The following is an 11386-nucleotide window of genomic DNA, read 5'->3' on the forward strand; positions in this document are numbered from 1 at the left end:
GTATTGTTATGGTTCCAGATCAGATCCTTACATGTTGTATGTCCATTAATGTAGACTTACAATCACTGTTTTATGAATTTGCCTATTAAATCATGTAGGAAAAAGATAAATTACAAGCCATAAAAAAAGTGAAATAATACTGAATTTTACATTTACCTGTGTAGTTACCTTTATCAGTGTTTTTTATTTTTTCTTATGGCTTCAATCTATAGTCTACTGTCTATCTAATCTATAGTCTACTATCATTTCATTTAAGCCTGAAAGACTCCCTTTAACATTTATTCTAGAGCAGGGAGTCCATTTATTCTAGTCATGAACTCCCTCAGCTACTGTTTGTCTGGAAATGACTTAATTTCTCCTCCATTCTGGAAAGATTATTTTACCAAAACTCTTTTCTTGTTGTTGTTATATTTTAATTTCTTTTCTTAAAACTGCTAAGACCCCACTTTCCCCTACCTACTCTGGTTTTGTTCCACTTTTCTGTTAATAATGTTTACAAAAATGTTAACCCATATAAAGAGGATTCCTGCAAGGTGCTTTCCATAATTATTTCCTTTTTGCATATGGAGATTATTCTTCTTAATAAATGGGAAAATATATCTTTTGTTTGTTAATCCAATTAAAAGTGATAAGTGCTAAACTAAAATTCCCAACCAAATTCCAAAGATGAGCAAAACAGAAGCCCCAAGCTTTTTCCATGAGAGAAAATTCTCTCTGCTAATTTTAAGGTAAAATAGTCCTGAGAACGTAAAAAAAAAAAATCAAACATGTTGATGTACTGGAACCAACTACAACAAACACATTCCTAATGTCAGGAACAAATATTGCAAGTAAAACAATGATAGTATTGAGTGCTAGAGTAATAAAAAAAAAAGGTGAATTCATGAGAGTGGAAAACTGGAGGAAAAACATCATCATTAAAGCTTTTCTTGAAGGGAAGTGGATTAAAGGGACTGTCAAAAGTACAGCAAACAGTATACATAACTTCAAATCATGACAACATCATGTGGCACGTATTTATTATAATCTTATAGTATATCAGATGCCACTTTGTAATAAAAAAATAACGTACCCAAAGAGTGTAGATATAAAATACATGAGAAAAAGCAAAGCAATTTTGCTATATTGGTACATTCTACATTCTTTTCTTTGAAGGGCTTTGAAGTCCACAGTATATGGGCAATCTTGAAGTATGGCAGAGAAACGAAAAGGCCATGATTGGTATGGCATACAAACTCTCTTCAGAGAAATGAGAGAGCTGTGCTTTACTTCTGCAGCATTTGAAATCTGGAAGTATTGCTCTATACAATTTAATGTCAGAGGATAAGGGATGGACCATTTTTAAAATTATTATCACAAGAGAAAAGAACACCATATAGAAAAATGATAAACTACTTGTGCACCCAAGAAAGGCTATGTTAGGAAGAAGTGCAAGAAGGAACACAATGAAAACACAAATGATTGTTAGTTGGGCTTATCCATCAAGATACCAAGATCCACTATAGTCTTCAGACAAAAATTCTGAAATAGCAGTAGGAAGCTCTGTTTTAATAATTAAAAGATAAAGTGACATAGGTCCAATATTCTGAATTATTATGGTGCCTGCCACCACCACCTGATCCAAATGCAAAGACTCCAAGATCTTCATAAGATGTCACAGTTGTCTGAGTACACATACTAAGCAGGAGATAAACTAAGAATGAAGCCAGGTGAGCAATTACCAGCAACAAGAAACTAAATCCAAGGATATCGGTATGAGCCATACATAAGCTAAGCCAAAAATGCCACTCCCATGATGGCATTTACCAAATTAAACACTGAGAAACCAAATGAAACACCTGGGGATCTCTGTGGAGTTTGTTGCTTAGCAACAGGCTCAACTCTTCCACCTCCACTTCCTTAGGCTGCTGGGAAGAGATGTACCAGCCCATCTTCATGTTGATGATCCCCCAGGGCACCTTCATGGCTGCTTGCTGGCGGACTACCAGGTCCATCTGCAAGCTACTACCCCTGCCTTCCCATCATTAGACACGCCAAAGGTAGAACTATGGGATCCACCCCTCCCAATTACCATACCTCACCAGGGCAAGGAAGTGATATAAAATTCTTGATTGATAGTTGGTTTTCTTAATTCAGGATGTTATGTCATCCCAATGCCTTCTTTCTCCATGATTCTAGAGGAGAAATTGGTTGTTAATCTTATTGAAGATCCCTTGAACATAACAAGTCACATCTCATTTGCTGCTTTCAAAATTCTCTGTTTGTCTTTGGGTTTCAACAATCTGACTACCAAGTTTCTTGGTGTATATTTCTTTGAGTTTATTGTTTATTGTTCATTGGGCTTCTTGGACATGTATATTCATGTAGTTCTTCAGATCTAGGGAGATGTTAGTCATTGTTTATTTAATGTTTTTCTTCCCCTTTCTATTTTCTGCTAGGATACCTACATTGCGTACATTAGTATATTTAATGATATCTCCTACATCTTTCATGCTATGTTCATTTTCCTTCATTCTTATTTTTTTCTGCTCCTCAGTTGAATAATTTCATTTGTCTTATCTTCAAGTTTATTGATGCTTTCTTTTGCCTGCTCAAATCTGCTGGTTAAGCCTCTAGAGAGTTTTTAATTTCAGTTAATGGACTTTTCACCTCCAGAATTTCTCTTTGGTTCCTTTATGCAATTTATATCTCTTTGTTGATATTTTTTGCCCATCTCTGTAAACCAATAAACACAAGTACACTATTTTTCTGAGATCTCTGAAACATTCTAGCCAGTTAACAAGCCTGAAGAGTGGATCATGAAGACCCTCAATTTGTACACGATCAGACAGAAGTATGGTTGGCTTGAGTTTTACAACTGGCATCTGAAGTGGGGGCAGGCTTGTGGGACTGGGCCTTTAACCTGTGTGGTCTGCACTTACTCTGGTTAATTAGTGTGAGAATTGAACTGAATTGATAGACACCCAGTTTGGTTGATGTCAGAGAAAACGCCCCACAAAGGTTAGGATTTAGACATATATTTTGGGGAGTACATAATTCAACTCACTACAGAGGGGGAGGGAAAGAAGAAGAATGATCTGTGGTTGTGGTTGTTTGTTTGTTTTCCCCCACAAAATCTTATAATACTGAGCACGTATCAATTGACTATGAATATGTGATTTACGGCATCAACCTTAGAAAGCAAAGGAGATAGGTTAATGGGTATCTCATGATAGAGACTCCTTTGCCTCTGGTTAGACATGAGGTCTTTTCCCAAACTTTATTAGAAAGATTGTTAGACTTCTTCAGGGCTTTTCCACCTGCCCATCAATCTTGAGTTTGCACTGCAGCTGGTCTTTTGGGAGAATGAGCAGGAAACATGGATAACAATTTAATGAGGATAGAATCTGTGAGCTCATCCCTGGAATTGTGAGTGCTGCTAAAGCTAAGGAAGCAGCCAAAGCTCTGGGACCCACATCTTGGCCTTGTTAGACTTCCTTCCTGGAATGTCCCCTGCAGGTCTCACCATTTAAAAAAATAATCATCATCAATTTAGATTCATGCCAAGGTCAGGCAGCCAACTAAAGGGATACTGCTGTTGTCAATCTTATGAATTTTTATTTTCTTTCATGTTCTTTCCCTCCCTTTTCTAACACTACATTTCTCTTTCTTTAAAAAAAAAAAAAAAAGCACTTGCTTCCACAGACACGCACTTTTGTCTTGTGTCAATGCTACAAGGCAGATAACATCATTATTGCCATTTTACAGAGACTAAGACGGGGCCCCAAAGACGTAATATCAGTCTATGCAGACATTCAATTGTGAAGCTGGGCATCAGACACGGGCACTAAATCCCATGCTTTTCCCTCAACCCTACAGTGTCTTCCTTTCTATTCCTGCTGCTTCCTTTTCTTACTGTTTCCTCATGTCAAAGGCACTCACAGGCTTAGGACCTGCTCCCATTGCTCTGAGATCCATGGTTCACTCTGAGCACCATGTGGGACTGAGCCTTTAGGAAAGCTGAAGACTGTCCCCCATCCCCAGCCTATCAAATCGCAACTGCCGGGGGTATGGCCAGGACATCAGCATTTTGTCTGAGCCCCCCAGGTGATCCTAATGGGCCGCCAGGATTGAAGACCACTGCTATAGATCATGTTTGCACCATTTGTTAGCCATAGAAAAGGAAATATCCACTCAAGATTAACCTAACCTGTGGAGCACATCTTATTAAACCCGCTTGATGAAAAGCAAGGACAAAGTAACTAAGGAGACTTGCAGGTGACAATTTGAGCTGACATGTTTAATGCCCCTCCCTTCCCAAATCCCACTGAAAGGATCAGAGAGAAGGAAGAAAAGCCTATGGCATCCACGTGAACTAAGGAAGAATGGTATCAATGGGCTAGAAACTTGGAGGAAGTAGACACGATTTGGTGCAGGTGAAAACAGATGGGTCAAGGTACTAACAAGAACAGTTCAGCACTGACAAGGAAACACCACATGGGAAGTACGTGAGTGAAATAACCCCCAGAGACCTGAGATTCCCAAACAGCCACTGGGAGAGAATGGGACAGCGGGAGAGTTGGTGGGGAGCAAAGGAAAGCAGTCTGGCAACTGCACCAGCGCCTCACACACAGGCTGGCCACCCTGGAGAGACTTGGGGAAGCCCCGTCAGCACCTCCACCACAAGAGCCTTCAAAGGAACGATTTGAAAAAGCAGTGAATTCCTGAGACAAAAATGCCTTCCCAGTAATTTGCTACCAACTTCCCCTGGCAGGCAAGGAAAATAAAACTACCCAATAAATAAAAACTTAAAATGTCCCCTTGGGGACTAAAGCAACAGGAACCAACACACTCGCTGACAAAACCATCTCAAGTTTCCAGACTGGGCCCACATAGGTCTCCTCTGAAGGAACAAGCAAATGGAAAGAAAATTAAAATCACAGAACATATGAACAGGTTTGGCACACAAAGAAGAAAACCTATTGGAATCCTCAGAACAAATGTTTATCTATGAAGTAAACTTATTCCAAACAGCAGGGAATGAGTTTAAGACAAGCTTTAACTTGGATTTTTCACCAATATTACAAGTCCATTGCTATAAAGAGCAAATAACCGATAAATATTGCTATGGGTGAAAAATCACTAGAATTTTTTTAAGGCATCTTTAGTGTGAGCCACAAAGTTTGGGGGAGTCTGTTAAACAGAAACAGATAGCAGGCAAGGGCAGCCAGCAGCAGCCTGGGAGCCTGACCGAAACAGGTGGGTTTGGTGAATGCACACTTGCTGAATGCTGAGATCCCAAGCCCTCTTCCCCAACTCAGCTCCCAGAGTGTGGCAGCCAGGATAACACCCCACAGGCAGGAGACATACAGGCTTTCCTCTGGGAATTCTGCCTGGCTCTAGGGGAACGACCTTAAGCAACTCACTTGGGAGCTCCTTGCAGCCACCCTACAGAGAAGCTCCCTTTAGTAAGACATCTCGGCCCCTCACACACACACAGGCACACAGCCTCCACCCCAGCTTCTGGTCCCCCACCCTAAACATGTGCAAACAACCCAGCGTGGCTGGGGAAGCCTTTAACATGAAAGACAGAGACCAAACACTGGACAAAAGGGGACATAGAGGAGATTATGAGGGAAAAGGAAACTAAAAAGCAAAACAATCCTTATCCCTGGAGAAGGAGATACAGGAAAGATACTGTACGTAAAACAAGAACGGGATGCTGTGAAAAAGAAAAAGTAGTCAAAGAACAAAAAAGAACTTTGGAAAATTAGCTAGATGATAGTATTAGTGAATAACTCAGCAGAAGGGCTGGAAGATAAATTGAGGAAACTTTAGAAAGGAGAGCAAAAGACAGAGATGGAAAATAAAAGAGAAAGGGTAAGAAAATTAGAGGACCAGTCCAGGCCAACAATGACCTGTTTCATCCAAATAATAGAGTCCCAAAGAGAAAGAACAGAGGAGGAAGTCACCAATGAAGCCATTTTAGGGAATTTCCCAGAATTGAAGGGCATGACCCTCACCAAGTTACATCGTTATGAAACCTCACAACATTGTTGAGACAAAAATGATTCTGCAAAGAGGGAGGGGAGGGAAAAAGAGAGACGGACATGGAGAGGGAGAGATCATGTATGAATGGTAAGAAATCAAATGACTTAGAACTTCTCAGTAGCAACTCAGGAAGCTAAAACACAATGGTACAATGCCTTTCAAATTTTGAAAAATTATCTCTATAATGGGACAAAATATAATTCAAGGGCGTGTGTAGAATGAAGACATTTGAAAAATTAATCTTCCACACACTCATTTTTTTTTTTTAGAAAACTACAGAAAAGTATGTGTCATAAAACAAAGGAATGAACGGAAAAGGAAGAATATGAGTGAGACCCAGGAAATGGGCTTTGACACAGTCAAACAATAAAGGGAAAGAAAGAAGTATCTCAGAATGACAGTAGCCAATCTAGGTAAGAGCTCATCAGAGGGCTCCAGGACAGACCCCCACCCCCGAAAAGATGAAGAAACAGGATGTCTGATGTAAATGCACATCTCTTACATGATCTCAATCATATGTGGAATCTAATGGACAAAATACACTGATGAACAAAATAGATCCAGAGACATAGAAGCATGGAACAGACTGTCAAATCTCAGAGGGAAGGTGGGGTTGGGTGAGTGGGTGGGAAGAGATCAACCAAAAGAAATGTATGCATATATGCATAACCCATGGACAGACAATAGGGTGGTGAAGGCCTGGGGTGGAGAGGGGAAAAGAAGGTGAGGACAGCTAGAAGAGGTCAATGGGGGGAAAATGGGAACAAATGTAATACTTTAAACAATAAATATTTTAGAAAAAAATTTTTAAAAATACACAATAAATCAATAAATAAATGCATATCTCAAGAGGAGATCCAGAATAGAATACTGGCATAGAATTGGGAGTTGATAAATGTAATGAAAATCAAATAAATAAACTAAACAACTATAACCCAGAGCAATGCTCTCCAATAAAAACCAAGTATGAACCCCATATGTAATTTTAAATTTATTATGACATTTTAAAAACAAAGAGTTGAAATTAATATCAATAATATATTTTAATTTAAGGCAATATATCCAAAATATTTCAACATAAAATGAATGTATACTTATTGAAATATTTATACTCTTTTTCATATGAAATCTTTGAGATGCAGTGTGTATTTGCGTTTATAGCCCATCTCAATTTGCACACTAAAATTTATCAGAAATACTTGATTTTACTTGTATTTAGTTATTAATTTGCAGTTGAAAAGGTTATTCACATATCAAACATGTTCCAAACAGACTTAAATTTTTTCCAAAAGCCATCAATTTTTAAGTTTAAAAGTTAAAGAATTATCTATACTAATAAAAGGGTAATATGCTAATTAGACTGGGAGACCTTCCGGAAGATCTTCCGGACGTCCTTCCGGACAAAACCATGGTGGTGGGGCCGAGGCCGAGGAGGTTAGGGGCGATCAGGCCAGGAGGGGAGGGCAGTTGGGGGTGATCAGGCTGTCGGGGGGGAGGGGGGGCAGTTGGGGGTGAGCAGGCCAGCAGGGGGGCAGTTGGGGGCAAGCAGGCTGGCAGTGGGGGGCAGTTGGGGACAATCAGGCTGGCGGAGGGGCGGGGGGAGTTGGGGGCAAGCAGGCTGGCAGGCAGAGTGGGTAGGGGTGATCAGGCAGGCAGGCAGGTGAGTGGTTATGAGCCAGTGGTCCCGGATTGCAAGAGAGATGTCCGACAGCCGGTTGTTGGACATCCCCCCGAGGGGTCCCAGATTGGAGAGGGTACAGGCCAGGCTGAGGGACACCCGCCCCATACACAAATTTCATGCACCGGGCCACTAGTAATTAAATAATATTCAAAATTAATTCCTTAGTCACACTAGCCACATCTTAAGTACTCAGTAGCCACATGTGTCTGGTGGCTATTCTGTTGGACAACTAAGAGTCAGGAAGATCAAAAGTTATTTGAGAAATGAGAAATAATCATTGCTACTTCATGGCTCAGCCTCAAATAACATGCTCTGAATATTAGTTTAATCAAAATTATAATATGATTATAATTGGGAATGGGATGGGAAACGTTTATTGTGTCAAGGGAGAAAGAGAAAAGAAAGCTAAATCCTATATGCCTAAAACTGAGAGATTAAAACGTAGCAATGTAATTATATTAAATGGAAACATAAAGATAAACACAAAAGGGATTTGTCAACAAAGCTCCAAGTGATGGTCTCCGAGTAAGGAGAAATAGAGGGGGAGGAGCTTGAGACTCCCATTTTTCTTAAACCTTGCAGCATTGGTTGGACTCTTTAAAAAGATCTTGAAAAATGATCATCGGGCGGTCTGTCCACGAGTATGTGGAGTGAGACTTTTCCATGAAATATTGCCAATAAAAGACTGTCACTTTAAATTGTGACTCCTTTCCATTGTCCTATCGAAGGAGGCGAAGCTGAGAGACAGCCCCACGTATAAGAGGGAAAATAAAGGGAAAGAATCCTCGCGGTGGAGGCAGAGGATCCTCCTGGCCAAATCCCACCTCCTTCCCTCAACTGCCCAGAACGGGCTTTGCAGAGGTTGAGCAAAATAGCCTTCTGAGGACCCCAAGGGAATGCAGAGCTACGGGAGGGGGGCACATTCTCAGGAAATGAATGCCACACAGATGACCAGTAAGTGTGCCCTGTACCCCATTTTCTCCACACCTGAAACCTGCCCCCTTCTGTGGGGTCTGCTACCCGATTCGGTTCCATCCTTGATGGCCCAGGGCAGAGCTTCTCCCTCCGTGACATTTTTCCTGATTTTACTCCTGTCTCACCAACTAGCTCTTCAATTTTTTCTATCTCACACAACTCAGGGTCTTCATTATAAACAGTGTTGAACTGCATATTACTAGTATTATTTCACATATAATTTCCAAGCTGCATAACAACAAGGACAATACCATATGCTTCCCCATGGCCCCAACATGCCTAGCAGAGGATTAAACCCAAAGTGTAGGTTTAAAGAGTGGCTGATGATTGAGTGTTGATGGTTATATTATAGGTTCATTCGTGCATTTCTATGGTGCCTCTTATCACAGAAACTCTGGTATTTTATAGGTCGGTAGACCAAGGAAAGAGGAATTTTATTCGTAGGAATTCAGGTACAGAGCTAAGTTCATTGTCCATTTGGTCCGTGGCACAATGTTAGGATTGGTCGGTAGAAAACCTCTCCCTTCTTTATTTTTATTTGAATTTTTCCCTTTTATTTTTGACCTGTCTCCTTCTTCTGCCACGCCCCCCCCCCCCCCCCCCATATAAGGTAGTAAGAATTTGCCCTAGGAAATGAAAATATCCTATATAATAAAAGGTTAATATGTAAATTGTCCCCTTGACTGGAGTTATACTGGGAGTTCAACCAGGGAGTGGGGCCAGCCTGACAATTGCCCACAGCCTTTTCCCTAGCCAGCCCAGCTGGCCCAGCCTTATCAGCCCTAATCAGGGCCGGCTTGCTGGACCCCACCCATACACAAATTCGTGCACCGGGCCTCTAGTATTAAAAATAAGTGTTGTTTGCATATGTATGGTTTTTTTAAATTTTTAAATGGTATGTTGTAGCTCTTTATCTATTTGTTGCTTTTTCATTCAACACTCTTTCTAAAGAACTGTGTTTGTGTATAGCTTCACTTGCTGCATGGTACACCACCATAAGCTCCCACCACATTCATCTATTCATTCCCCAAATGACAGATACCTATGTTGCCTCCAACTCCCTGGGACCCAAAATAAAGCCACGAAGAACATGCTTATATGTTTGTTTCCGCATGGACATATGCAAGAGTTCCTCCGGCACATATTGGGATTGCGAGTCTTGGAATATAAAAATATATAATCTGGCTAAGTGTTTTTGAATTGCTCTCCAGAATGGCTATCCCCATCTCATTTCTACCCTCAGCTATAGATGAGAATTCTCTGCTGTGTAATTCAGAAATACCTGTCAAATACAATGACAGAAATAGCTGTGAGAGCGAAGTTGAAACCCTCAGAAGGTCTTACAATGATTCTCATCAACCCCATGGAAAGGAGAGGACAAAATCTGAGGCTGTTGCTTGTAGGCTCATTGACCTGGGCCATATGCATTTACCAAAGGAACAAGAATAAGCTGTTTATTCCTGCTTACCCATCTCTCCATCCTGCGCTCTGACTCTTGGCTGCACTACTTAGGGTCTGACATATCTCAGACAGCTCTCAAATGTTCTCTAACTTGGGAAAATGATGAAGGGAAGAGAAATAAGAAGGTTAAAAATACCTGAACCTGCCCTAGCCGGTTTGGCTCAGTGGACAGAGCATTGTTCTCGGGACTGAAGGGTCCCAAGTTTGATTCCAAAGGCACACGCCTTGGTTGCAGGCTCGATCCCCAGTTGAGGCACGTACAAGAGGCAACCAATCTCTCTCATATCGATGATTTTCTCTCTTTGTCTCTCCCCCTCCCACTCTCTCTAAAAATCAATGGCAAAACACTTCCCTCCCAGACTTTCCCCTGTGGGGCATTGTTTTACAATGAGCATTTGGAACCTCACAGGTGAGGATTAACAACAACAAAAATTAAAAAAAAAAAAAAAACCTGAACCCATAGTTTCTTAAACAGCGCACACACACACACACACACACACACACTTAACTAGAAGTAATGTGGCTCTGACGTTGACATCTGACCCTACCAATGGGGAACCGATGGAGCCCTTTGCCAGGTGTGGCTGAGTGAAATGTGTCTTTTCCTGCCCACACCCTCCTGTTTCATCACCCAGGGTCTGCGTGGTCCCTGCAGCATGGACTTCTTTTGTTTATCCTCTTCCTACCTTCCCCACCTGGTCCCCGGGATCCCTAACCGTGCTCCTCTGAGCACTCCCTGACGTCATCTCTCCTCAGGTGTGTCCTGAGCCCCCCACACGCCCCCATTGGAGCCTGAGGATCAGATGTCTCAAGCACCCCTTCCCACTCTGCCTCGGCTGCCGAATCTCAAGAGCTGGGCAGCACACAGCAGATCAGGTGTGCGGACGGGGAAGACCCGCACCTGAGAAAGGGCAGCTCGCCTCCCTGCCTGGGCCCCAGACCCCCCTCCCGGGGGCCCCTCTGCTTCCTTTCCCTGATTCGCACCATCCGGGGTCCACCTAGGAGCGGACAAACTCCTGTTGGTCACATCTGGTTGAAGAGAAAGAAACAAGGAGTGGGAGCCCTAGCTAACAGGCGGCACTTGGCACGCACAATAGAAGCAGCTGCTGTTTATGGCCCTTTCTAGGGTGGCCTGGAGCTGCACCTCACACTTCCCTCCCTGACTTTCCCCTGCGGGGCATTGTTTTACACGGAGCATCTGGAACCTCACAGTCTCACAGCTGAAAAAAGAAAGAAGAA

At 41.9% G+C, this 11386-nt stretch overlaps 1 pseudogene; it reads right to left on the reverse strand.

Moving 5' to 3' along the window:
* Window positions 1-579: 579 nt before the first annotated feature.
* On the reverse strand, window positions 580-1964 carry LOC138993415 (solute carrier family 38 member 6 pseudogene; annotated as a pseudogene).
* Between the last annotated feature and the right edge of the window lie 9422 nt (window positions 1965-11386).

The sequence above is a fragment of the Myotis yumanensis genome, unplaced genomic scaffold (genome assembly GCF_028538775.1).
Source record: "Myotis yumanensis isolate MYYU_CA2020_CCGP unplaced genomic scaffold, mMyoYum1.0.hap1 SCAF_15, whole genome shotgun sequence".
NCBI lineage: Eukaryota > Metazoa > Chordata > Mammalia > Chiroptera > Vespertilionidae > Myotis > Myotis yumanensis.